This window comes from Equus caballus, chromosome 7 (genome assembly GCF_041296265.1).
Source record: "Equus caballus isolate H_3958 breed thoroughbred chromosome 7, TB-T2T, whole genome shotgun sequence".
NCBI lineage: Eukaryota > Metazoa > Chordata > Mammalia > Perissodactyla > Equidae > Equus > Equus caballus.
In genome coordinates this window covers 83449853-83476471 of record NC_091690.1, presented here as the reverse complement: position 1 = coordinate 83476471, position 26619 = coordinate 83449853, and the positions used below count along the sequence as shown (strand labels likewise).

The 26619-nt window shown below is 53.5% G+C and overlaps 1 protein-coding gene across 16 annotated transcripts in view; it reads right to left on the bottom strand.

The window, feature by feature from the left end:
• MICAL2 (microtubule associated monooxygenase, calponin and LIM domain containing 2) overlaps window positions 1-26407 on the bottom strand; it is a 223567-nt gene extending 197160 nt beyond the window's left edge. For 6 of the 16 annotated variants that reach the window (XR_011441127.1, XR_011441129.1, XM_070274779.1 and 3 more), the window contains exon 1: window positions 26156-26364. The gene's annotated coding sequence lies outside the window, so the exon portion shown is untranslated. Of the gene's footprint in view, window positions 1-20082; window positions 20518-21105; window positions 21279-21421; window positions 22862-26155 lie in introns of those variants that run through there. The other 10 variants (XR_011441130.1, XM_070274782.1, XM_070274788.1 and 7 more) reach the window with 9 other exon arrangements.
• Between the last annotated feature and the right edge of the window lie 212 nt (window positions 26408-26619).

Sequence of the window (26619 nt, the reverse complement as noted above, 5' to 3'; positions counted from 1 at the left end):
GTTTTGCATGTGAAGAAAGGAATAGTGAGATGGTGAAACAAATTCTATTGTCTGCCACCGTCTGGGACCCTAATGGCTTACCACATCTCTACACAAAGGCCTAGAGAAAGCAAGATGGATCTGGAAAAGAATGTTTTACTAGCTGCTTTAGTAAAAATAGAAAATGCCAGAATTTCTAAAGCTTAAGACACAATGAAAGTAAATCAAGCTGGTGTAAAAACTTGCTATTAATGTGAAATTTGTCATATTTCCTAGGACGGAAATGTCCAAAATGCTAAATAAACTAGGAAGTTATAAAAGTGGACCATCTGATCATGGCTGAATTTCCTAAACAAATTATTATTTTGGCTTCCAATGACCGCCCAAATGATTTGGTTACATCCTACTGCTTCTGCAGAAAATGACCCGACATCTGTTTGAAAAATGGAGCCCGAGACATTTCTAAGGATTTACTTTCACAGTTTCCAATTTTAAGAGGTAGCCTCCAGAGGACAAAAACTAGGGCCGGCCCAGTGGCGCCGTGGTTAAGTGCACATGTTCCGCTTTGGCAGCTCAGGGTTCCCCGGTTCGGATCCCAGGTGCGGACCTGTGCACCACTTATCAAGCCATGCTGTGGTAGGCGTCCCACATATAAAGTAGAGGAAGATGGGCACAGATGTTAGCTCAGGGCCAGTCTTCCTCAAAAAAAAGAAAAAAGAGGATAAAAACTAGCACAGATGTGAAATTGAGATCTATGAGACAATACCCATACAGCACGGCTGTCCACACCCTTGCTCAGCACACCTGCTCACACAAACACACGCATATTCTCTCTGGTACACAAAGACTTGCATTTAGAGCCCAGGAGTCGGGACTCACTGTTCAGAATTCTCAGACTGTTGACGGGAAAGAAGCAAGTATTTACTGAACACTGGCCGTGCAGGGAACAAGCCACGTTAGAGACGAGACTTGCTTTGTCTCAGTGGCTTCTCACAGACTGGAACAGAGGCCTGGAGAGCAGAGGACACTTGCCAAGGCCCCACGGCACGGCTGGTTCAAACCCAGGCCTGGCTGACCCAGCACTCACGGTCTCTCCCACCACACAGAGGTGAGAGGGTTACTAGCGTGGCTGTGATGAGCCTGTACACCCCGAAAGTGGCCTGGCAAGCTCCAAGGGCAGCCACCTGGGCAGAAGCCACAATCATCCCGGTCATCATCCTCATTTTCAAGCCACACCTCTCCGGCCTGTGGCAGCTGACAAACAGGCTGGCCCGCCCTGGCCACATTCCAGCAGCCTCAGCTGTAGGCTCCGTGCTGCTGCCTCGAGCTGAAGTCAGAGAGGCTGGAGGCCTCCACTTATCTGTCCCCTGCCTCTCAAGGGAACCTTCTGGGTGCAGCAGGTGGGGAAGCTGCATATCTTGGTGCAGAATTCCACTGTCGGTGTAACCAGGTTTGAGAACCAGGGGCCTCCCTGTGCTCCTAGATCTCAGGATCAGAAGCCCCTCCCCACCCTGGGACATCGCTGAGACTGACAACAGGGAAACGGGCTCTCTGAGGTTCTGCTTGGGTCACATTCCCAATAGGCCTGGGCACATTGGGATCCAGCCCCTCCAAGGACCAACTCGTACCCTCTGCCTGACCAACAGCCGAACACCCTAACTCCACTAAGCCAGGAGGTTCCCACCAGCCTCCCCACTCGAGGGGCCTCAGTTTCCTCGTAAAATGAGGGGCTTGATGTAATTGATGACTTCCTCACCAAGGACCCCTTCTAGCTGCCCCCTCCATGGGCCCCGACTTTTAGAGACACCCACAAAGCTAGTCAGTTATTAAAAAGAGAGAGAGGGGTTAACCACGTGCAGGCACTATGACAGGTGGTTAGCATGTGCTATCTCAGATAATCCTCCCAGCAACCCCGTGAGGCAGCCCAGTCATGTTACAGAGGGCGAAACTGAGGCATAGCACAGCCAGGTGCCTTAGCACCAACCACAGCAGCCTGGACTCACGGTCCAGCCGGCCTGAGTCTATGCTCATGTTCGCTCCCCAACCCAAGGTTTCCCTTTGTAATCAATCAGAAGGAGAAACAATGTCCCCTCTTGGACAGGACATCATGCCAGTCCCCAGCAAAGAAGCATGAGGCCTCCAGGCCCCTAGAGGCCTGACTTAAGTGATGCAGGAAAGGTTTCCTTTGAGCTTGAGTGGCCTCATGGATCCCAAGGGACATGAGAGGAACTCAAGGGACCCTCCTCTCTGCTGTTCTCTGACTGAAGGACCCCAAGCACTTGGAACAGGGCCTACCACCCACAAGGCACTCCATCAATATTTGTTGAATGGAAGGATGAAGAAATCCAGAGCTTAGATGCACTGAAGGCTTATTCAAGACGCTTTGGTGTGAGTTAGCGTAAGACACATCAAGACCAGCTCAGAACCACAAAGCTGGCCCCTAGGGCAGCAGTGTGTGCTAAGCAGAGGTCTCCATACTCCAGCCCCCCGGACAGAGGACGAAGGCTCAGATGCCGACCCAGGTCTGCTCCTCGTCCCAAACACCCGATAGATCAAGACAGGTATCTAAATGTGAAGGTTATCCAGGGGAGCGGTCTCGAGCTCAGACCTGGAATCAGCCAAACCTGGGTTCCTACCCGAGCTGTGTCACTGTAAATTAGCCAGGTGGCCCTGGGAAAGTCATATTATCCCTGTGAGCCTCAGTTTCTTATCTAAAAATGGGAATAATATTAGCACGTACTCCACAGGGCTGTGTGAAGATGAAATGAGACAATGCTGTAAAGGACGCAGCCCAGTGGGAAGTTCAGAGTAAGTGCTCGAGACGACGTCTGTTGTTATTGTCTGCGTTAGAGTGGGTGGTTAGGAGCACATCTGGAGTCCTCTGCTTGGGTTCAATCCCAGCTCTCTTACTAGCTAGCTCTGTGACCTTGGGCAAATTGCCTAACATCCCTGCACCTTAGCATCCTGGTATCTAAAATGAGATTGACTGTGAAGATTAAATGAGTTATGTAGGTGAAGAACTTAGAATAATGTCTGGCACAAAGTAAGCACTCAATAAAAGTGAGTTAGTATTATTCTTCGTTATTAATATCACTAGCATCCTTCTCCCTTTGTTCTGATAACAGATTGCACCCCATCTCCTACTCCCCAGACAAAAAGGTGGGCATGGGACTCAAGACAGTTCCCCAGAGTATCTTTCCTCCTTGGCCACATTGTTGGATATGAAAGGTGTGCAGTTGCTCCAATCTGGGCCAAGCGCCAATCTGAAAAACCTGGGGAAGGCCGTCCTCTTGGGACGGGTGAGGGCTGTGTGGGGTCAGCTGGGAGCTGCCTGCAGCCATGGAACACTGAATAGGATGCTGGTCTGGGGATGCTGGGCGTCGCCTGTTCTCTTTCTGGGGCTGGATTCTGCAGTGCCTTCTTTGAACCTCTGAGACACCCCTAGACCCGCCCAAGGTATCCCATTTTTGCTTAAGCTCATTTAAGCTCGGTTCTGTCACCGGAAACCAACAGTCCTGACTGGCAGCAGCATTCAACGGTTGGCTGCTTTATCACCACTCAAGCCCGCCCAGGAAGAAAAGCCAGCTGCACACTCTCAGCGAGACCCAGGCAGCCAGGGAACCGCAAACGTGTGCAGCAAGGTGTCCTACAAACTGCAGGGAGAGGAGGCCGCTGCTAGCTCCTGGACCAGGGCCCTTCCTGGGAGAGGAAGATGCTGGAACCAAAAAGTGAACAGCCAGGTCCTGCAGTGCCTGGCTGGGAACACAGCCTCAGACCTGGGGCCCCCTCGCCATGAGCATTGGGAAAGGGGAAGCAGGGAGAGAAGGAGACTGCAGCTGGTTTTCACTGAGTTCACAGTGGTGCAGGAAAGCAGCCAGGCAGCTACTTGAAACAACCCTTCTAGAGAAGGAAGGAGGGTGGGTAACAGAGGAGAAATTACCTTGTCTGAGCCCTTAGATATGTGTCAGACTCTTTCACTGATACGATCGCATCTGACCTTCAGCACAACCGTAGGATGCTCACCAACCCATTTTCCAGTTGAGAAAACTGAGGCTCAAAGAGTTCAATAACTTGCCAAGGTCACACCCCTAGTGCCCGACCCCTGGCCCACCCGCCAGTCACACCACCTCCTCAACACACTCTGACCCCTGAGCTGAGGCCTCCTCCTCACAGGGCCCATCGGCTGCCACTCACACCAGCCTCAGACCCGCCCAGGGCAGACGGCCGTGTGCCGCTGCCCCCTCATCTGCAACTGGCTGTCCACCCCCACCCAGGGACAGCCTCCCAGAGGAAGGGGACAGGCGGCATCTTGGATACCCGCAGTGTGTCCCTGGGCAAGTTACCTTCTCTGGACACTAGCTTTTGTGACCACCGAGAGCTCCGTGTGATGTTAATGAGATGGCATTCTCCACGTCTTTTAACGGGGGTACACCTGTCAAAATCCCATGGGGACCTTCTTGTTTTCTTCTCAGACACCTTTCCCAAGAGAGTCTGACTTCACGGGTACAAGGACACTGCCTGACACGCAGCACTGTGCTAAACAACATTACCTTTACTTCATCTCATCTTCTCGCCACCGTCTGGGCCAGCACCCAAAGTCGGTCTATTGCTGCACCTCCACGCCTTCTAACACTCCCTCTCAATTCCCTCCAGGAAAAAAGCTCCTCCTTCAGATGTGTTTTAAAGGGTTTTAGAAAAACAGAGACAAACAAAGAAAACCCTGGCCTGGTAGCAAAAAGAACCAAAACACACTGATGGCGAGACGGCTCTGCCCCAGCGTTAGCCGTGGGGTGAGCACACGAACGATCACACACAGCGTCTTCTTCCACGGTCCCCGGGAGCCCACACCAAGGTCTGCACGGGCTCAAATTCCATAATTGGTGGGGTGAAGACTATCTAGACACAAACATCAGCGGGTACAAAGGGAGACTCAGCCCGAGAAGGAAATGGTAGCTTCCAATGTTGCTGGAGAATTAAACCGGAAACCAAGATCTGACATGATGTGAAAACCATCCTGACCACAAGGGTGTCGAGAAGAGCAGCCCCTGGCAGGGCCAGGGCTGTGCCTGTGGGCGTGGGAAGTTCAGGAAGCCACTCCAGAGGGGCCTCCAGCACACACCCTTCACCACGTCGCACGCCCAGAGCCTGCCGGGTAGCTATCGGCTCCTCTCTGTTTCCCAGCAGCGGGGTTCAGGCAGGGGCTGCCCCAGTCATGGGGGATTAGCCAGGCAGGTCTTTCCCTTACTTCTCTTTTTCTTTTCGTAGCTTTACGCTCTGCTATTGAAAATAAACAAACACCAAGGAACTGGCTGATTTCCCCCGGGGGCGTGATTTGGTTTCGCTCCTCCCCGGCCGGGTGCCACTCAGTGCCATCACTCCCTGGTGCTGGAGTGGTATGCGGTGCACTGGCAGGGATGGGGGCAAGCCGGACCCGCCAGAAGTCTGAAAGGGGATGGAATGCTCAAGGGGTCCACTTCCTGCTCCCTTCAAACCAGCCAGGAAAGATGACTCCGCAAGGCTTTGCTGAGTGTCCTGGCTAGGACCGTGAGGAATACCAAAAAGCAGGGGAAACAGGGGGCTGGGCTTGACTGCCAGCTTCACTGCCTGCACATCCCAAGGCCTGGGGCAAGTCACTCCGGCACTGAGGCCCCTTTGCCCCCTTTTGGGGTTGAGGTCTACCTTATAAGACTAGGGTATGGATTAAATGAGATCACACCCATCACAGAATAATAAAAGCGACCACACGGTAGCATTTACTAGGAGCTAGGAACCGTGTGCCAAGTGCTTTGTGGGGTTATTTCCAGATCCTTACAACCGCCCTGTGGGGTAGGCTCTATATCCTCAAGTTCAAAAGTGGAAACTGAGACTCAGAGAAATCAAAGCGCCCAACCAAAGTCACACAGCTCACAGGAATCAGAGCTGGAACACACGCCCAGGCCGGCCAGGCTCCAAAGTCCTCGCCTCTGCTCTGCTGCCTGCTGTGTGGCAGGTGCTCAAAACACATTACATAACATACAGTGCCAAAGTGGGGGCTGCCGGCCTCCACCCAGGAGGCATACGGAGAAAAGAGGGGGCGCTCTGGCTGGGAGAGTCTAGGAGGCCTTTCCGAAGCAGGCAGGGCTGAATCTCGGTCCTGGAGGGTGAGGATGGAGAAAGGCAGAGGAGAAGGAGAAAGGCCGTGTGGTCTGGACAAGCCAAAACGAAGAGCTGGAGGAGGGATGACCCCGGCAGGTGGCCAGAGAAGGGCAGCAGAGCCTGGCCGGCGGGACGGAGAGGGAAGGGGAGGCTGGCCTGAGTGACGGGTGGGCCGCCCGAGTCATTGTCTTGGGGGCCGTTCCACCTGGGATGGTTCTCACCCACACCCCAGAGACGCTCCCGTGCCTGCTCCATCCGTCACACAACCATCACGGAGGGACTCAAGAACCACGGCAGTAAAGGCCCAGTGAGCCCGCCCTCCTCGCGGCAGGCTCATTACCCAACTCGAGGAGCAGCTGTCTGTGCCAGCTCCCAGCCTGCACTGCAGAGCTGACCAGCCCGGCCCAGATGCCGGCCCAAGCTCTGGGACGCCAGGAGTCTGAGTGCTGCCATGTGCACGGAAGTCTCACCACCGCCACCTTGGCATTCAGTGTTCCCCGGGGGGAGAGGAGGTGAAAATGAGGCCGTAGGACATGAGCTCCTCGGGCAGGGCCTCTATCTCCCTGGACTTCGCATCCCTCCCCCGTGCTGGGATGCTGCAGGTGCGTCCTCAATAACCTCTGGTGGAAGATTCCTCCTCTTAAGGAACGACTCTGGGGTTTGGCAAGTCTGGGTTAAAGTCTGACCTGGAGCCCACGGTTCATCCTGCCGTAGCTGGAAGGGTCACCTGCCTGTTTGCCTCCTAGAGAGGAAGTACCCCCCCCCCACCCCAGCAGTCTCTGCAATGCCCCCCGGAGCCCCCCGCTCCTGGACACAGTTCTGGGCCCCGCACCCAGCGCCTGGCCCTCCTCCTGGGCGAAGCATGGATGCCAGCCTCCTCCACCTCCCACTGCAGGTCCCCCAGGGGCACGGCTGTGCCAGGCACTGCTCCAGATGCTCAGAGCTCCAATGTCCTCCCCACTGTCTCCACTCCTGACCCCCAAGCCCAGGCCTCAGCTGGTTTAAGCAGCTCTGAGCCCGGGCTCAGCTCGAGCCCACTATCGTGTTCATTATTCGGAAGGAACAGGATCTGGAGGAGGGAGGGGGGAGAAGCAGAACTGTCTGAAGATCTGCTGGTCACCGGTCCCCCCAGAACCTCTTCAGGGGATGACGAGGAGGCTCTGGGGGTGGTCAGGCTGAGCCTCCAGCCCAGGCTTCCCAGGATGGGCAGGGGGCGCCTGTTTCGCCACCTTCCACCAGCGAGTCTGGGCAAACGACTCGGCTCTGTGGGGCCTCGGTCTCCTCGCCTATGAAGTGGGGATAATGACCGATGACCACACAGGACGACGGTGAAGACTGACGGAATGTGAACGTGGACGAGCTGAGCAGACTGTAAAGCACCCCGAGAATTATCCGACATCGTCCATCATCCTGGGAGGTGGGTCTTCAGGTCAGAACACGTGGCTGGAAGGGAAAGGAACTAGGAACCCATTGCATTTGGCAAACTTCTTTCAACACCTTCTAGTACAAAGCTCTGGTCTCCGGGGATTTAGAAAACCACTGATGGAGACCGCTTCCCGGCTCTCCAGCACACAGTGAGCTGAAGGGGAGAGCGCCACCCGCATTCATATAATGAGGCAAAACCAGCGGGTGACAGGAGGGACTGTGAAGAAAGGACGACACGTTGTATTCCGGCCTCAGAGGGCAGGGGAGGCCCTTATGATATTATAATAATTATTAGCCTAATAATAGCTCTTTCTGAGCACTGCAATGGGCCAGGCAGTTCTAAGTGTCTCATCTAATTCTCGCAAAAACCCTATGAGCGGGTTCACAGACCACAAAACTGAGGCACCAAGAAATTCACTCCTATCTCGGCCTTACACAACTGGTATGTGGTGGAGCCAGGATTTGAACCAATCTGGCTCTGCTCCTCCAGCCCACCAGGGACTGAGTCAACCAAGACAGGTCTCAGTCAGACCCTCTATGTGGCTGAAAGGCTCTGATAAGGCCTGCAGGGATGAGTCACTGGCAAAGGGCACAGCCTCCCTGACCCCTAGGCAGCTCTCACTCCCGGCCCAGGGCCCAGGAGCCCCCTTCAAGCTGCCCCTGGTCGCTCCTGGAAGCTGGCCGCACCTCTGCACTCCCCAGGCTCCGTGTGGGCACCTAATTTCAAGGGAGACTGATGTAAGAACCCACCTGTCAGTGGACATTTACATGACAGATCACTCGGAATAACTGTTCTTATCATAAAAGGAATTCAATGTCAGAGAGAAAAAAACACTTTAGATCCCTGCTCTGCAACCTACTGGCTGTGTGACCTTGGGCAAATCTGAACCTCTCTGAGCCTCAGCTTTTTCATCTAAGAGGTTAACAGTGCTTGTCTCAGGCAGTTGTTGCAAAGATGAAACCAGATGATAAGTCAGCACCTGGCCCACCACAGGCTCCTTAGGTAATGGTTGAACCCAATGACTTTACAAAGGATTTCCACTGGAAAGTCATTTTCTCCATGATCACATTTGGTAGCAATAATCGTATTTTAACTAGCATTCATCTGCCACTGAGCTAAATCTAGTATGTGCACTACCTCCCTCGGTCCTTAAAAGCGTCACTGTCTTAACCTGACTCAGCTGTAGGACAACAGAGAGGAGATGCCCAACGCATTAATTTGACTCACACACATATGTACAGAGACAGACAGTGGAACAAGCTCATGTTTATTGGGCACTGACTATATATCATCGTTCTTAGCATTCTACACTCAGTCACCAATTCATCCTCTCAAAAACACGCCTACAAGGTGAGTACTATTTTCTCCCCATTTTGCAGATGCTGAGCTTGACGCACAGAGAGGTTAAGTAACTTGCCCAAGGTCACTCAGCCAGGATTCAAACCCAGAGTCCACATTATTAAGCATGATATTCTACTAAAATAAAGCAAGAAAAGTCACTGCGAGAAAGTTTAACTGACCCCCAAGTCCCAAATTCTAAGAACTTCAGTGTGTTACTTGCCAACCCCGCTCTAACCTAAGCTCTGCCATCAGCCCCTCTGCCAGCATCTGCTCTCCCCCTCGGCCCTGGCCCCCCACTCTTGCTCCCAGCAGGAAGCTAGTGGAGGCATTAGTTTCAAACTAGTGGACACCTCCTCCCGGGATGTCACCCTCCCATCAGGTCTCTCTGCCTCAGCCCCCTAAATCCCCTCCTCTGCAAAGCCACTAGGACATCTTCCCATACAAGGCACTCCTCTGCTCAAGAACACTCAAAGGCTCCCTGGTGCCTAGAGCTGAAGACCCCGGTGGGTTGAAGAGGGTCAACTGGGGACTCAAGATCCATGCAGCACCTGGCCTGGCCTCCTTCCCTGCGGCCCCAGACCCCTCACTTGCTGGCTTACAAGACCCAGAGACAGACAGGGCGAGACAGCGAGGCCTTTCCTGACCACCCTGTTTAAAATGGCAGCCCTCCCCCGACTGCTTCCGCACCCCCACCTGGCACCCCTATCTTCCCCCGTGCTGAGGGGTTCTCCAACCCCCTCCCATCATCTGGCCTTCCCCGCATTTAACTTGTCCCCGCCTAGAACAGAAGTCCCGTGTGGCGAGGGATTTGCCCCGTTGTGGTTTTCCTTCTATAACGGCAGCACCTAGAACAGGGCCTGGTGCAGAGTAGCACTCACAAACACCTGCCGAATGAGGGAAGCAGTAGACGGCGAAAATGCTGGAGAAGAAAATGTCCAAATGGAACAATGGGGCGGGCCAGGGGGCGGGGGGAAGGATGGCTCGCATGCCTCCACCTCCCTCTCTGCTCCTGAGGACGTTTCTGGACGACAGGCCAGGGATGCCTGGGTTAAAACGGCTGGAGGCCAAACCCTTTCTTGCCCACCCTCCCTAGGATTCACAGCAAGAGCTCCCTACAACACTGAGCCCTCATCCTCCCATCCGTGCTCTGAACTTACACGCACACACACACACACACACACACACAATCTGTCTATTGAGGGCCATCTGCATCTGATCTAAACTCACCTCCCAGCCTCGTCTCCCGCTACCCACCTGCAAACCAGGCCATTTCCCATTTCTCCCGGCCTTGACGCCCACGAGCGAGGCTCTCTTCTTCCTCCCACTTCTCCATCTGCACTTCACCTACCCTCAAGATCCAAATCAAATTCAGCCACCGCCTCCGCCTCCGCCTCCTCCAGGAAGCTTTCCAGGACCTCTCCAGCCCCTGGAAAACACTCTGCACACCCACTGCGGTCTCCACCAGTCATATGGAAGTTAGTCATGAACTACCTTGTGACTTGCCTTCTGTGACTGAGCTGAACTGTTACCAAAATATCCTCTTACTGAATTTTTTTTAAACATGGATGTCTTGTTTTCCCAAGTACACAGTGGACTTTTGAGAGGAGAAGCTGAGCCTTGACCATAGTGTCAGCCCCACAGCACAGGGCCTAGGGCACACAGTAGGTGCTCAATGTATGTTTCTCAATTAACTGCCCAAGGTAAACAAGTCACCTTCCCAATCAGGTCACTTCCTCGATTACAGGGACCTGGACTGGCTTCTCCAATGCCCTGAATGTGATCCGCAGGGCCTGCTCTGACCTCGGGAGCCACAAACCCAGCCAGGGGCTTGTGTTCTCAAAGGACGTTACATGCACTCTGTTGTGCTCCCTTGAGCTGGGCAGACGAGTGTGAGTGGAAAAGAAATGATCCTAAAGTCCTACAGGTCTTGAAAAGGAAAGTACCTCGTTCCTCCAGGCCAACCCAGACATTCAGACTGGTTCAATCTCTTCAAATACTGGAGTCCACAGAGGAAAAACCCAGGGTGTAAGTTTTGGGTGATTCACAGCAGAAAACCAACACTAGAGGCCCAGGGGCGCCCATGCTGCCCCAGCTCTCAGTGAACCGAGATTACAATGAAACGCAGCAAAATCTCAAGTTTCCTCTCAGCTCTGGGAGGCGAGAGTCCGGGGGGAGGCAGGAGGCCCCGTTCCTGCACACCCTCTGTGGGCTGGGCCCGTGCAGCCTCCAGAGGAGGGTCTCCAGGTGTCCCCACTGTGAGGGAGGCAGGCTGGGCTACCCCGGGGCTCACACCAGGAACCGGGCCCCTGCCATGCGAGGAGCCACACGCTGGCTGCCTCACCCAAGTGAGTCACGCTCTGGCCACAATTTGCCAATCAGGATTCCCAGATGACCTGTGATTTTTTTGAATTTTGAACAGGAAATACATTCACTGGGTTCAAAAATCAAAGAGAACGAAAGTGTTCCGGAGATGCGTCCCTCCTCCTCTGTGTACCGGCTGTCCCCACTCTGAGTCAGGTACCACGACAGCCAGCTGCTTGCGTCCGGTCCCTGACAATGCTTATGTGTGTGCACACAAGTGCAAACAAGCATTCTTGCCTTACGTCACTGGAGGCAGACCGCACACACGTCTCAGGGCCCAGGTTCCAGTTTGTAAAGAAGTGGAGTTGGGGCAGGCCGGGGAGACAGCATCTCCACGTTACAAGGAAGATGTGCACTGGCGTGAAATGCCCAGGAAACAAAGGCAGGGAATTATCCAGAGAACACGTGTGGCAGAGAAGAACTGAGGTATAGAGGTAAAGTCACCATGGATACCACCAGGCCGGGTGGCTGATCCAGAACTCCGCCAGCCAGAGAAGAACTCCTGTGGTTGATGGCAGGGGGGGACCAACCTCTCCACCCCCCTACCCAGGTGCTGAAGCCTCGCTGAGCATTTCATCTTCTGGGGAGAGAGGGGAAGCGTCCACAGAAACGGGACTAACCTAATTCTTGTGACAATGCAGAATACGTTAGCGACCAGGAGAACACAGGAACTGTGGAGGAAAAGCAATCATTTCCTCTGAAGTTGGTGAGAAACCAAGAAGGGGAAGTTCTTTAAGAAAACAGACTGCAAATGGCTGGCAGAATCGAAGGGCTCTGGGACCTGAGACTGAGGAAGTAAATGATTCAGACTCTGAAATGCAATTCTAGCCATGCAACTGGGAGAAGGTGGGGAGGAGGCGGAGGGGGCCTTTTAGGAAGCGGGCAGCTCACCGTAATGCTTGAGAGCAAACTGAGTAGATTCTAATTCCCACTTACCAGTTGTGAGGTCTTGAGCAAGTCAGTGAACCCCTCCGTGCCTTAATTTCCTCACTGGTAAGTGGGGATAATGGCAATATCTACTCATGGGGTTGACACAAGAATTGAAGGGGTTAATATTTACAAAGCCCTCACATCAGTGCTTGGCTCGTGGTAACTGCCATGTAAGTGCGATGCGATGGCATAGTGAACACTTGACAAGGTTGGCTGTTAACATGCCCACATTCCATCATTGGAAGAAGGATGCAACACCAAGAAAACCCTGAGACTGCGACGCAGGGCCCATGCCAGAGGGTCAGGCAGCGGAGGCCAGCCCGACCGAGCTGCGGCTGCCCACCCACCATGCCCCAGAGGGCCAGAAGGTTTGAGGGTGGGGGGTCGTCTTGAGCCAAGAGGTCCAGAGGCATAAAGGGGCCCTGAGAAACTGGCCCTCAGCTCCCACTCAAGGAGAGCTAGCTTTAGGCTGATCCAACGCTGAGATGAGAAAGGAGCTGAGACGGGGGAGGAGCTTGGTTTCCCAAAAAAGGATATTTAGATCCTTTCGATGACTTCAAGCGTCCTGGCCCAGAGCGCTGGAAACTCTCGCCGAGGACATGGCTGAACTCAGACTGCGTCTCTGCAGGGCGGCCCCGGGGCCCCTGAGAGCCGTCCTGCAGCCCTCTGGGAACTGAGAACACCTGAGGTCAACGAGAGCTCCCTTCTGTGATAGGATACTTGATGGTAGACGGAGAACTGCAATAGACCCGGCCTATCTAGATTCCAGATGACATCTGGTCAGAGAGCAAAAGGACAGACACCCAGGCAAGGGGCTTGGGCTACCGTCCCCCAAGAAAGCTGATGAGGGATCTGAAGTCACCTGAGGGGAGGTCTCTAGCAGCGTGCCACGGGGCTCTCTCCTGATGAGCATTTTATCCACGACTTGGGTGATGCTATGGAAGGCATACTTAAATAGGATCCTGAAAGGGCTCAAGGGACCAGGTTGCACTGAATTTAACAAGTTGAAACTTAACAGGAATGGCTATTCTGAATCAGAGAGGGACATATTAAGAGGCTCTGCATTGGAATTCTAAAGCTACACATGTTTAGGATAGGGTAGACGGAGCTTGGCAACACCCCATGTTAAAAAGATTTGGTTAGCAGTCATATCAGTGAGTCGACAGTGTGATGTAGCTGCCAGAAAAGCTGATGCAATCTGGGGCTGTATTAAAAGGAGTAGAATGGCCTGAACTAGGGAGGTGATAGCTTCCTTCCTCTGCTGTGGTCATACCACACCACAAATATCATATCTGGTCTGGGCGCTGCCCTTGCTGTATTAGAAGGATATGGACAAACTGGAGTTTGTTCAGAGGAGAACCAGAGGGAAGATAAAAAGACGTGAACCCACACTGTGGGTTGTCAATCTTGAAGACAACTCAGGAGAAAACAAGAGGGCTGTCTTTAAATATCGTATTTCACTAATTAGAAGATCCACATTTTTTTTCAATTATAAAATGTCTGAAAGCAGCATGTACCTCATAATCCCCTAGCACCTGACAGTCTCTCCAGACCCGGATGCAGCTGTGGCAAAGTTGTCATGGCCCCCTTTCCATTGTCACATGGAAATCGGACTGCCTCCCACCTGCCAGGTTGACACTGGAGCAGGCGGAAGCTGAGCTCAGCTTCAGGCCCCTCTGCAAGGCCAGGATGTCCAGAGGGCTGGGGGAAAGGCTGGGAGTCAGCCAACCCGCCCCGTGATCCAGCTGCCTGCAGACACCAAGTCCAGCCCCAGGCCCACCAGCACGCCCGAGCTTCCTCCTCCATTGGAGAGGGAAACTCTGAGTGCACACCAGACACCCAGGGCAGCACCACCTGGAGGGATATCCAGGTGTTGGGAGACCACAGACGGGGTGAGGTAGCCATTTCAGACAAGGACCCACAGCACTCCACGAGCATCCGACACCGGCAGAAACTATTCGAACAAAGGCCGCCACCACCCCCTACTCTACTCCCAGCACTCAGGGCTGACCTGATTCCAGCCTTGGCTTCCACGGCGTCCCTAGGCAGCTCCCATGTTTCCACCCCGTGGCACCCTGAACATGCCCTCTCTTTCCCACATCTGTTTGTGCTATACCTCTGCCCATCTCTGCCCACGGAAATCCTACCTATCTCCCAAGGCCCATCTCAACCACCAAGCGCCACCTCCTCCAGGAAGTCTCCTCTGGTTCCCTCACACTGTGTAACTCTCCAAAGCACATTCCATACTCTATCTTGATGTGTGGGCATCAGTGAGCTTGTCTAATGCCCCGCCCTCCACATGTGAGATGAAGGCTTGGCTCCTGTCACTCATCACAGCGCCCCCAGCACAGCAGCTGTGCACTGCGAGCTAAGGAGCCCAGGCTGCTGCGCTGCATGCCCTCCGTGACGGCACCCTGTTTACGGTCCCTTCCAATTCTCCCCTCCACCTATTCCCAGCTAACTCATCCCCCAGTTCTCTCAAGGGTCGGCTCGCAGCTGACAGCTAATCGGAGATACACTAATCTTCGTCAACATGTCCTTTCCAGTTAAATGCTATATTTTTACCAAAGGCCTTCTGGAGACAAGGCCTGAAGACAAAAGTGGGAATTTTAGGCCCCAAGGCTCTGGGGAGGTATGTTTGATAAGAAAAGATCTTGCACCAAGCGACTGTGCAAACCAGTGCTACAAGAGTAGCATCCTAAATTCAAAGAATGTGAGAGCGTGACACAGGGGGCTGAGTCTCTGTCCTTCGAAAGGGAAGGCCAGGGCTGGCCCAGAGGCGTGGTGGTGAAGTTTGCATGCTCTGCCTCAGCAGCCTGGGGTTCACAGGTTTGGATCCTGGGCATGGACCTACACACTGCTCATCAAGCCATGCTGTGGCAGCATCCCACATATAAAGTAGAGGAAGATGGGCACAGATGTTAGGTCAGGACCAATCTTCCTCACACACAAAAAAAGGGAAGGCCAACTTCAAGTAACACTGCCTGAGACTAATCACAGCCTGGCAGATATGGAGGATGGAGAACAGACTTGACTCTGGCCTGGCTGAGTGACCTTGAGCAAGGAAAAGCACCACCCTGGCCTCTGCTCAGTATCAAGAAGCCTCTGAGCCTCAGTTTCCCCATAGGTGAAAAACAAGGTGGCAGGAGTGAGAACCAGATGATCCCAGAGAGCCCTTCCAGTCTGACATCCCCAGGTCTGTGACTCATACCCTCCACCTTCCTCCCTCCCAGGAGGTCAGTATCATTTGAAACTATCCTACTTCCACTCCCGTCTGGCCTTGAGCCCTACCTGAGTCCAAAGGGAGAGGAAACACTGAAGATCTCCCAGCCAATCAGCAGGCAGCATGCAGGTGGAAGGATGGGGCAGAAGTGAGGGAAAGGTGTTGGTTTCTATGGACACAGAAATGCTGCTTTCATCCCGCCATCTGGCCCAGCCTGCAGTCAGCTGGTTGTCGTTGCGTCCCTGACCTACCTTTTTAAGCGATTACAACTGCCTGCCAAATTTAAGCGCTGCTCTGAAATCAGGACATATAAGGTCTCTCAGCCTGGATCTAAAGGGTTTCAAAATAGGTAGAGAGCGGGAGTGATGAAGAATGAAACCTGGAGGCAATCTAGGCCGCATTGTGCAGCCATGCCAATTAAAGATCTTTAAAAATAGCCTCTCCCTTCTCTCATGCTGAAGATAAAGATGAAGTTTCAGCAATAAACAGACATCTGCTAGGAGCTTCTGAGGAGACTACAACATAAACACGCAGAGCGCAGCCATAAACAGCCCAGAGGCCTCTTGGGGCGCAGGCAGCAGCCTGCTCGCCCATGGGGGGAGGGACAGAAGGAGGTGGTGCTGAGAGGCTGGAGGCTGGGCTCCCCAGGAGCAGGAGGAGGTGGTGGTAGGGAGCTCAACTTGGTAGAAAATGGAGAACTGGCTGCCTTCTGCAGGGAAATAAAAGCTCAGGAACCTACTGAGAGGATTTCCAGGAAGCCGTCCAGAGGATTCCAGGCCAGTGTCATTCATCCTGAAAATGGGTCACTCCTTAAAAGTGGAAAAAACTGACATTTTTGAGTGCCTACCTATACGAGGCACTTGACACATATTTTTAAGTTCTTCTCCGTATCAATCCCTTGAGACAGGTGCAATTACCTCCTTTTTATGGACTAAAATACTACAGCTCATTGACTTGACCAAGGTCACATGGTTAGGATTCGGGCCCAAGTCTGTCCTCTGCATATACCATGTGCATCCAGAACAGGCCCCTGAGGTTTATTCTCAGCAACACCCACAGATCTCACACAAGGAGAGTCCTCAAGGGGAGAGATGGCAAAGGAGGGCGGAGGGGCAGGGGGCAAGCTTCGGTGGGTTCAAACAACTGCTGAGTCTCTGCAGCCTGGGCCCTGTCACTTCACATCCTGGTTGCCTCCCAGTAGGTCTGAAGAGGAACAAAGTGGGAAACAGGCACAAATGCATGCCTAGACTCCGTCTGGAGGGATCCATGGGAGACTGGGGACAGCAGATGCCCTTGAGGAAGAGCACTGAGGGCTGGTGGATGGGAAGAACAGAGACTTACTTTGCAACAAATTTCCTTTGTACTGAGTGATGATGTTAGCATGCCTCCGTGTGTGTGGGGGCGAGTACCATCGTCTATGTGTCTGTGTAGGGGTGAGTACCATCATCTATGTGTGTGGGGGGAGGTGGGTACCATCATCTATGTGTGTGGGGGGGGTGGTGAGTACCATCATCTACGTGTGTGTGGGGGGGTGGGTACCATCATCTATGAGTGTGGGGGGGGTGGCGAGTACTATCATCTATGTGTGTGTGCGTAGGGGTGAGTACTATCATCTATGTATGTGGCGGGGGGTGAGTACCATCATCTATGTGGAGGGAGGGGTGGCGAGTACCATCATCTCCATGTGTGGGGGGGTGGGTACCATCATCTATGTGTGTGGGGGGAGGTGGGTACCATCATCTACGTGTGTGTGGGGGGGTGGGTACCATCATCTATGAGTGTGGGGGGGGTGGCGAGTACTATCATCTATGTGTGTATGCGTAGGGGTGAGTACTATCATCTATGTATGTGTCGGGGGGTGAGTACCATCATCTATGTGGAGGGAGGGGTGGCGAGTACCATCATCTCCATGTGTGTGGGGGGGTGGGTACCATCATCTATGTGTGTGGGGGGAGGTGGGTACCATCATCTACGTGTGTGTGGGGGGGTGGGTACCATCATCTATGTGTGTAGGGGGGGTGGCGAGTACTATCATCTATGTGTGTATGCGTAGGGGTGAGTACTATCATCTATGTATGTGTCGGGGGGTGAGTACCATCATCTATGTGTGGGGGGGGCGGCGAGTACCATCGTCTATGTGTGTGTGTAGGGGTGAGTACCAACATCTATGCATATGTGTGGGGGGGGTGGGTACCACCATCTATGTGTGTGTGTGGCGGGCATGAGTACCATCATCCATGTGTGTGGGGGAGGCAGCGAGTACCATCATCTATGTGTATGTGTGGGGGGGTGGGTACCACCATCTATGTGTGTGTGTGGCGGGCATGAGTACCATCATCTATGTGTGTGGGGGAGGCAGCGAGTACCATCATCTATGTGTATGTGTGGGGGGGTGGGTACCACCATCTATGTGTGTGTGTGGCGGGCGTGAGTACCATCATCTATGTGTGTGGGGGAGGCAGCGAGTACCATCATCTATGTGTATGTGTGGGGGGAGGTGGGTACCATCATCTACGTGTGTGTGGGGGGGTGGGTACCATCATCTATGTGTGTAGGGGGGGTGGCGAGTACTATCATCTATGTGTGTATGCGTAGGGGTGAGTACTATCATCTATGTATGTGTCGGGGGGTGAGTACCATCATCTATGTGTGGGGGGGGCGGCGAGTACCATCGTCTATGTGTGTGTGTAGGGGTGAGTACCAACATCTATGCATATGTGTGGGGGGGGTGGGTACCACCATCTATGTGTGTGTGTGGCGGGCGTGAGTACCATCATCTATGTGTGTGGGGGAGGCAGCGAGTACCATCATCTATGTGTATGTGTTGAGGGGGTGGGTACCACCATCTATGTGTGTGTGTGGCGGGCATGAGTACCATCATCCATGTGTGTGGGGGAGGCAGCGAGTACCATCATCTATGTGTATGTGTGGGGGGGTGGGTACCACCATCTATGTGTGTGTGTGGCGGGCGTGAGTACCATCATCTATGTGTGTGGGGGAGGCAGCGAGTACCATCATCTATGTGTATGTGTGGGGGGGTGGGTACCACCATCTATGTGTGTGTGTGGCGGGCGTGAGTACCATCATCTATGTGTGTGGGGGAGGCAGCGAGTACCATCATCTATGTGTATGTGTGGGGGGGTGGGTACCACCATCTATGTGTGTGTGTGGCGGGCATGAGTACCATCATCTACGTGTGTGGGGGAGGCAGCGAGTACCATCATCTATGTGTGTGTAAGGGGTGAGTATTATGCATCTATGTCTGTCTGTGTGGGGGTGGGTGAGTCATTTTTAAGAGAGTCCAAGATGTCAGGTACAAGATAACAGACACACCCAAGCTGTAGAAGGAAACCTGGACCAAGCAGAAAGTCCTGGTTGCTGCCAGCCTGGAATCCAGAAGAAGCCTGAGACTTCATCTAGGGCGCCCCCCTCCTTCACAACAGCAATGTGCTGCAAGTCCAGGCAGACGGCCCAGAAGCTCTCCTAGCATGGACTCCACAGTCCCCAAGGCCCCAGCCAGTGGCACCAGCCCCACAGGACATTTCCTGAGGAAAAAGTTGACTGAATCCTCTCCTGAGGGTCTAGAAAGAGGCCTCCATGCCCCTGCTCATTCCTCGTTCTGTTTTCCCTTTCATTGGCTATCATTCTCCTCCTTCCTCCAAGTAAAGAGCTCCTGACTCATCATCTTTCTATCAAGTTGTGCAAAAGCCCAGCTGTCCTGATACATGGAGCCGTCAGCACCCAGTGTTTACAGCAACCATGAACTCTACACACTGCACCTTGACCCCCCCAGTCTGCTTCCCAGGATGAACAGCTGTCCAACAGAGGGGTCAGCACTCTGCCAGGCCCCCGGCAGACCCTGGGCCCACTCTGCTCCAGGGAGCAGCTCTCCTTAGTGACCAAAAGGTCCAGGTGCTTTTTTTCCAGGCACTTCTTCCTCCTCCCCTACCTCATTCTCCTGGTCCCCAGCGCAAGTTAAACCCTGAGATCCGGCAAATCTTTACCAGACGTTGTCAGTACTCAGACAAGTAGCCAAGGCCGGCCATTCAGAGCCACAAAAGCAAAGAAGTCGTTTTCACATCTTAACACACTGATAACTTGGTGGCAAGGCCAGAACAGGATGTTCCTAGACTCCCACTCCCGTCTCTGGCGTGGCCAGGCTTCTGGACTGGGTGTGTCAGGAGCTCGGGCCTGCAAATGTCCCATAAACCTGCTGTTGTGGCAGCTCAGGGACCAGGGGCCACAGTCCACTCCTTGCTGCCCTCCTCTTGCCGCCAGCAGAAAGGACATCTACACTGGACATCCCCCACTGCCCAAGAAGGAGGAAAACCTGAGCCCCAACCCAGCAGGAAAGCAGTCCCTGTCCGTGGGCCTGCCCTTACCTCTGTCTTCCCCAGAGAGACACCTGCCCGAGCCTTGGGAGGAACGCAGGTGTGCGAGGCATCTTGTCAGCCCCTGGGAGGAGGGCACTTAGCGGGGGAAACTGCCCTGACCCGCAGGGCAGAGAAACACTAGTGCAAATACAGAACACACTAAGAGTCCCAGCCCTAAGAACACTAGCTCCACACACACACACAACTCCCTGCCAGCCGCCATGCAGACAGGACTGGTTCCCTGTGACGGACCGTAGAAACAGTTAGATGCACGGACGGGTACAGGGGACCACATGTCAGACACGACATCATACCTGGTATTCACAAAAGGCTCTCCATGGGGAACACAGGGATAGATATCTCTTCAACAGCTGACAGAGAAGGGAGGCATCTCAAAAATCAGACTCCATGGGACCCAATCCTGCACTGAAGGTTTGTCTGGGACGAGAGGGCCCATGTCCCCGATCCCTCCAGCCAGCTCTGAGTTTCTGAGACCAGAAGATCAGTGCTTCAGAAAGGAGGAGCCTTATCAGCGCAGACCAGCCATGTTGTCTAGCTCTGGGGAGGATACAGGGAGGAAAACAGACTGTGCTGGAAGGAGGGGTCGGGGCCCCCAGAGTGAGGCTGGCGGGGCGCTTGGCTATCAGGCACTTTCCCACGAGGGCGAGACGGCGGTGGGAGGCTGCAGCTTCGCCCTGCCTGCCTTAACGCACGGTGTCACTCCGTCCTCCTCTGATATCTCAGCCTCCCTGAATAAAAAAATCAAAATCAAGAGCCTAACATCAGCACGATTTCATTTTGGGGAAACCAAAGTGAAATTCTCAGGAAGGAAAGGGGGGAGGTGGAATGGGAGAGGGGTAGGCTATAGGGGTTCAGAGCTGGGCCATCTCCCACTCCAGCTTTCTTTACTTTCTAACTTTTAGGAGGTCCAGGTATGTTCTTTAAACTAATGTCATAAAATCAATAAAATAAGCAAATAAAATCCCAATGGCTCTGGGACCTTATCTACGCATATAGCTGTACCAAATGCATGTATAATTTTGTCTCCCATCCAATTCGGTTGAAGGCAGTTCTCTCTTTTTTAAGAGAAAAAACCCAAGTATTTGGATTTTCCATTAGAAAAATAAAATATTCTTATTATAAAAATTTTGGAAAAATACTGAGAAGTAAAAGATAAAGGGTAAAAATCAACTCTAGCCCTGCCATTCCGAAAGACTTAACATTTTGCTATTCTTCTGCCTAGGGGAAAAGACTGTCTATGTTTAAGAAAAAGAAGGAGGAGGAGGAGGAGGAAGAGGAGGAGGAGGAAGGGGAGGAAGAAAAGAAAAAAAGAAAACCTCCTGATTTGAAGGCTGTTTGCAGAGAGGGGTCCTCGCTGGGTGGGTCAGAAGATGTCTTCAGTGTGCCCAGCCCCTTGAGGGGACCTAACAAGGGAGCCGGGTGTGAAGTGCGTCACCGAGAGGAGGAGCACACCTTTTCCTCCCCTCCTGAGCCTCTGGTCCCCTTCATTAGGAAACCCACAGAGGTGCCAGGGGTAACACTATCTCCACGCCACAAATTCAGACAAGACACTGAAAGGTCAGAAGCGTTCGTTTTCTGTCACAACCCACTCGTTGCGGGTGAATCACAACTGAGAAAGGCTCCACGACTCACCTAGGTGTGAGGCAGGTTAGAGAAGGCTCCTGAAGGCACCAGGGAAGAAGTTCTGCCCACAGAGAGAAGGACCAAGAGAGAGGTGGGCAGCGTCCGCCGAGCAGCCCTAGCACCGAGCGTCTGGGTCATAATGTGGTAATCCGTGTGGCTGAGCAAGTTGGGATTCAAAGCTCGGCAGAAATGACCTCAGTCCCTGTCAGTCCCACATGTGATCCGGGGAGGCCAGTTGCTGATCAGGGCACAAAGGCAGCTGTCTGGGCTCCCACCACAAACCAGAGCGGCGCGGCGAGCACAGCAAATAGTTCTCCTATTATTTCAGGATGTTTACGGACTGACGCTTGCTGAGGAAACGTCCACACGCGAGTAAGTCATCTTTTTTTTTAAGCCTCTTATCTAAACACAGGCACGGGCAGTTACACAAGCCCACCACAGGGTTCATTCATTCAAAATGCATTTCCTGAGTGGCTATGACACAACTGGACAGATGCTCGGCCAGCCTCCGCCCCGGCCCAGACACAGCGCTGGGATCCAGCGTGGCACAGAAGCCGACTCCAGGCTCCAAGGGTTCGCTGTCCACTGGGGAGACAGGCACGTCAAACAGGGTAATGGCCGGTTAAAACGGCAGAGGGTAACCACCAAAGCAGCCTACAGACTTTGTTTGGATCCTGACTTGAACAAACCAGCTATGAAGGTCATTTCTGAATTTGGACAGATGAGACCAAAGAATTCCTGGTAATTCTGGCACACGCAAAAATGGCAATATGGTTATGAAAGAGAACGTTCTTTTTAAAATAAATATATACTGGATTACATAGGGTCAAAAGAACATGGTAGCAGAGATTTGCTTTAAAATACTTTGGGAAGAAAGAACAAGAAGGATTTGTAAGAACCAGAAAATAAATCTGCCAAGTTTATGAGTGTTTAAATGCCATTTGATAATGAGGTGGGATGACATGGTCACAAATAATTACAATGTAAGGTGGGGAATAGCAAGCTCAGCAGGGATGCGGCGTACACCAAGCCTACAGAGGATGGCCATGAGGTTCTCCTGCTCCCCTTAGTGCTTAGCACCCCACACAGACCTCACTCACGCACACTGAGGCCAGAGCCATAGTTTGGTCACTCACTAGCTATGTGATGGGGGCAAGTTTTAAGCTTTCTGAGTCTCAGTTTCCTCATCTGTAAAATGGGAATAACCCCACCTGCTTCTTCAGTGGGCTAATGTGGGGATCTAACGATACAAAGAATGAAAAGTTCCAGCATGATGAACAGTATTCCCTTTCCTAGCTCTTTAAACAACAGAGATCCTTAGCCCTGGGAGGGCTTCAAAAATTAGCAACGCTCAGCCCAAATCTTCTTGCGCCCATACCCCACCCCTCCCGCCAGAGTCAAGACTCTCCACCAAGAAGGCAGGACCTCTACCCTTCAGCAGTGGGAAGTGAAAGGGGCAGGCTCCTGACTGGGAGGCACACCCAGATCGGGGCGTGGACATGGGCAGAGAGAATACAGACACACTCCAATCACAGGCAGAGACGGATCACACAGCAACTCCTCGCAGCTCCTGGGAATGGGCCTCCAATGACCTCGGCTACAACCAACCTTAGTCCTTAAGCTGATTTATACTAAAGTGTAACTGGTTGGTAGTAGGCTATTCATGACTTTCTTTTAGAAGAGAGGGATGAGGGCCTAAAGAAGCAAGGGATAGGCAGGGATAAAAATGGTGTCATTTTTTCTTGAAACCATAATACTCCTAGAAGAAAACAGAGGCAGTACACTCTTTGACATGGGTCTTAGAAGGATCTTTTCGAATGCCATGTCTACTCAGGCAAAGGAAACAAAAGAGAAAATAAACAAATGAGACTTCATCAGACTAAGAAGCTTCTGCAAGGCAAAGGTAACCAGGAGCAAAACAAAAAGACAACCCGCCATCTGGGAGAAAACATTTGCAAACCATATATCCAACAAGGGGTTAATCTCCAAAATATATAGAGAACTCAACAAGCAAAAAACAAACAACCCGATCAAAAAATAGGCAGAGGATATGAACAGACATTTCTCCAAAGAAGATATACAGATGGCCAACAGGCACATGAAAAGATGTTCAACATCACTAATCATCAGGGAAATGCAAATCAAAACTACACTGAGATATCACCTCACAGCCCTCAGAGTGGCCATAATCACCAAGACAAAAAACAACAATTGTTGGAGAGGTTGTGGAGAAAAGGGAACCCTCATCCACTGCTGGTGAGAATGCAAACGGGTGCAGCCACTATGGAAAACAGTATGGAGATTCCTCAAAAAATTAAAAATAGAAATACCATATGACCCGGCCAACCCACTACTGAGTAGTTATCCAAAGAACTTGAAATCAACAATTCAAAGAGACTTATGCACCCCTACGTTCACGGCAGAATTATTCACAATAGCCAAGATGTGGAAGCAACCCAAGTACACAACAACTGATGAATGGATAAAGAAGCTGTGGTATATACACATATATACAATGGAATACTACTCAGCGATAAAAAAGACAAAATCATCCCTTTTGCAACAAGAAAATGGATGGACCTTGATGGTGTTAAGTGAAATAAGAATGATTTCACTCATATGTGAAAGAAAAACAAATACATGGACAAAGAGAACAGATCACTGGTTACAAGAGGGGAAGAGGGTTGGGGTGTGGGCATAAGGGGTAAGGGGGCACATAAATATGGTGACTGACAAATAATAATGGACAACTGAAATTTCACCATGTTATAAACTGTTATGACCTCAGTAAAATTTTTTTAAACGTCATTTTTTATAAAGATATGCTCAAACAGTGGATCTCAACCACCTCACAACCAGAACGAGCACACAACACCTGCCATTCTCCCAAAAAACAATCCTAAAGTAGAGGCTGTTTCAGACAACAATCCTCCTCGACCATTCCAGAAGCCAACTCTCAGAGGTGAGAGCAAACCAATGGCAGAGACAGGCTTCCTCCCAAAAAGCACCCCAACACCAGCAGTCAATCCTCCCCCATCTCAGTGTGACTGACACGAGCCTTTCCCCTTGACTGCAGCACAGGGTGGGCAAGGGGGCTGCAGGTTGGACAACCTGCTAACCCTGATCAGTTCAAGCACTTTGCCAAAGAAGCATCCCCTGAATCTTTGGACAGAATCCTTGCAGAAGCCAGGGGCCTGCAGTCAGCACACTGTGGGGCTGTAACAGTCCAGCACAGCACACGGCTTCCCATAGCCACCTGGCAGCAGGAAGAGCACAGGACTGACTTCTGGCAGCGCCTGGTTCAAATCCTGGCTCAGCCACTTTCTGTGTGACCTTGGGCCCTTACCCTACCCTAGTCTGTTTCCCCAGCCCTGAAATGAGGAGGGCAAAACTCTCCCAGTTTTTGGAGAGTAAGCATGAAATCGGCTGCAAAAGCGCCACAGGGCAGGACCTGTCCCCCAGTAGGCACTTAATAAATCTGTCTTCTCTCTGCCCAAAGGCGAGTTCATAACTGCCCTAAGTCTCTAGAACATCGGGTGGGGCTGTCCCAGAGACCTGAGGCCCACCTGTTGGGTCAGCTTCCCCTGGGAAGCGGACAGGAATAGAGCTGGCGCAGGTGCCGGGGCACCCAGGCCCGCAAACGTCAGAGGGCCAATGCGCCGCGGGCTTTCTTCAGCGGGACCTGCCCGGAAGGGGGCCGGTTAGTGACTTCACCCTTCACGGAAACCACTTAAGACTGTAGCGAGCAGGCAAGAATGACAGCAAGAGAGTCAGAAGGCGCGCCTGGGCCCTCCCAGGGCCCGACGCGCCTCCAAAGGAAAGCTCTTTCGGCTATAAGAACCCAGGCATCAGAATAAACAATGTGGAAGGAGACACACGTTTACTCTGGTTTCAACACGCCTCTTCCCCATCCAGCAAAGGCCGATCCCAGCTCTGCCGCGAGGCTAGCCTAGGATAAAGTTAACCCCGCCTGCTCCAGCCTGGAAGCCAGGTCAGGGGCGGCAGAGGCTGTGGCAAGACCCCCCTTCTCCCCAGGGCCAGCCGGGCACGGCAAGGCGGGGGTCGCGGAAGCCCCGGCGGGGGTGCTCCCGGGCCGGAGGTGCGCGCGGCTGCTGGGGACGCATGGCGCAGAGAGGACATTACCGCGGCCCCTGGGGCCACCGCCACGGCCCCGGCCCCGGGCCCAGACCCGGTCCCCGTCCGCAGGCAGCCAGGCCACTGACATTTGGTCCAACTTAACTTCCTGTTGTTAAGGAGGGAGGGGAAAGTGGCGGGGTGGGGGTGGGGGGGCGGGGGACGCCCAGTGAAGAGCCAGGAAAGAACGTGAACGCCGCGGAGCCCAAACCGTGGGAAGCAAAGTTAGGGGATGATCTTGTGCCCCGGTGGCAGGCGGTCCTGCTGTCGCATCGCGCCCACTCCGTGTGATGTTTGGGCATTTTCTAGGCTTAGAATTGCAGGGCTGGGTGTTGGGGGGCAGAGTAAGAGGTAGTTCGGGGTACGGAGGCGAGGCTTTCACTGCGTTCTAAGGGGCTCAGGCAGATCGGGGCAGCCTCGGCTCCCCGGCAGCGCCACCTGCTCGCCGGGGGCCCGGCAGGGTGGGTTTGAGGCGGAAGATGCTGCGGCCGCACCTGACCCTCCCGGCCGCGGGCCAGGGGGCAGAGTCCAGGCTCCGCTGGCACGCTCCCCACTGGCGCCCGCCCGCCCTCCCGCCCTCCCCGGAACCGCGCGCCGCCCCCGCCTTACCGAGGGCCGCGCCGGCCGCCGAGCCTCAGGTCGGCTCCTGCCTTCTCCTCGGGCCGCGGGCACAGCGGTCGGGACCCGCAGGCTGCCTGCGGAGCTGGGAGCGACCGAGGCGGCCCCGCGCAGGCTTAACCCGGGAGCGCCCGCAGCCCTGCGCCTCACGGCCAACCCGGCTGGGAGCCGCCCCATCGGCAGGGTGGCCAATGACGGGGAGTCCGGGGGCGCAGCCCCGCCCCCTGCCCGAGGCCCGCGGCCAATGGCAGCGCGGCGCGGAGCCCGCCCCCGCTCCCGGCCCGCCCCGCCCTGTGGGGCCAGCTGTCACCGCGGCTGCAGCCGGCGCACGTGGGCTGTAGCCAGTCCCCGAGCACAGGGAGCGCGGGGCGCTCCCACCCTGACCCGCTCAGGTGTGAGACCAGCGGAGGGCCGATGGGGGCGGGGCGTGCTGGTGCTGCGCGATGCAAACCCGG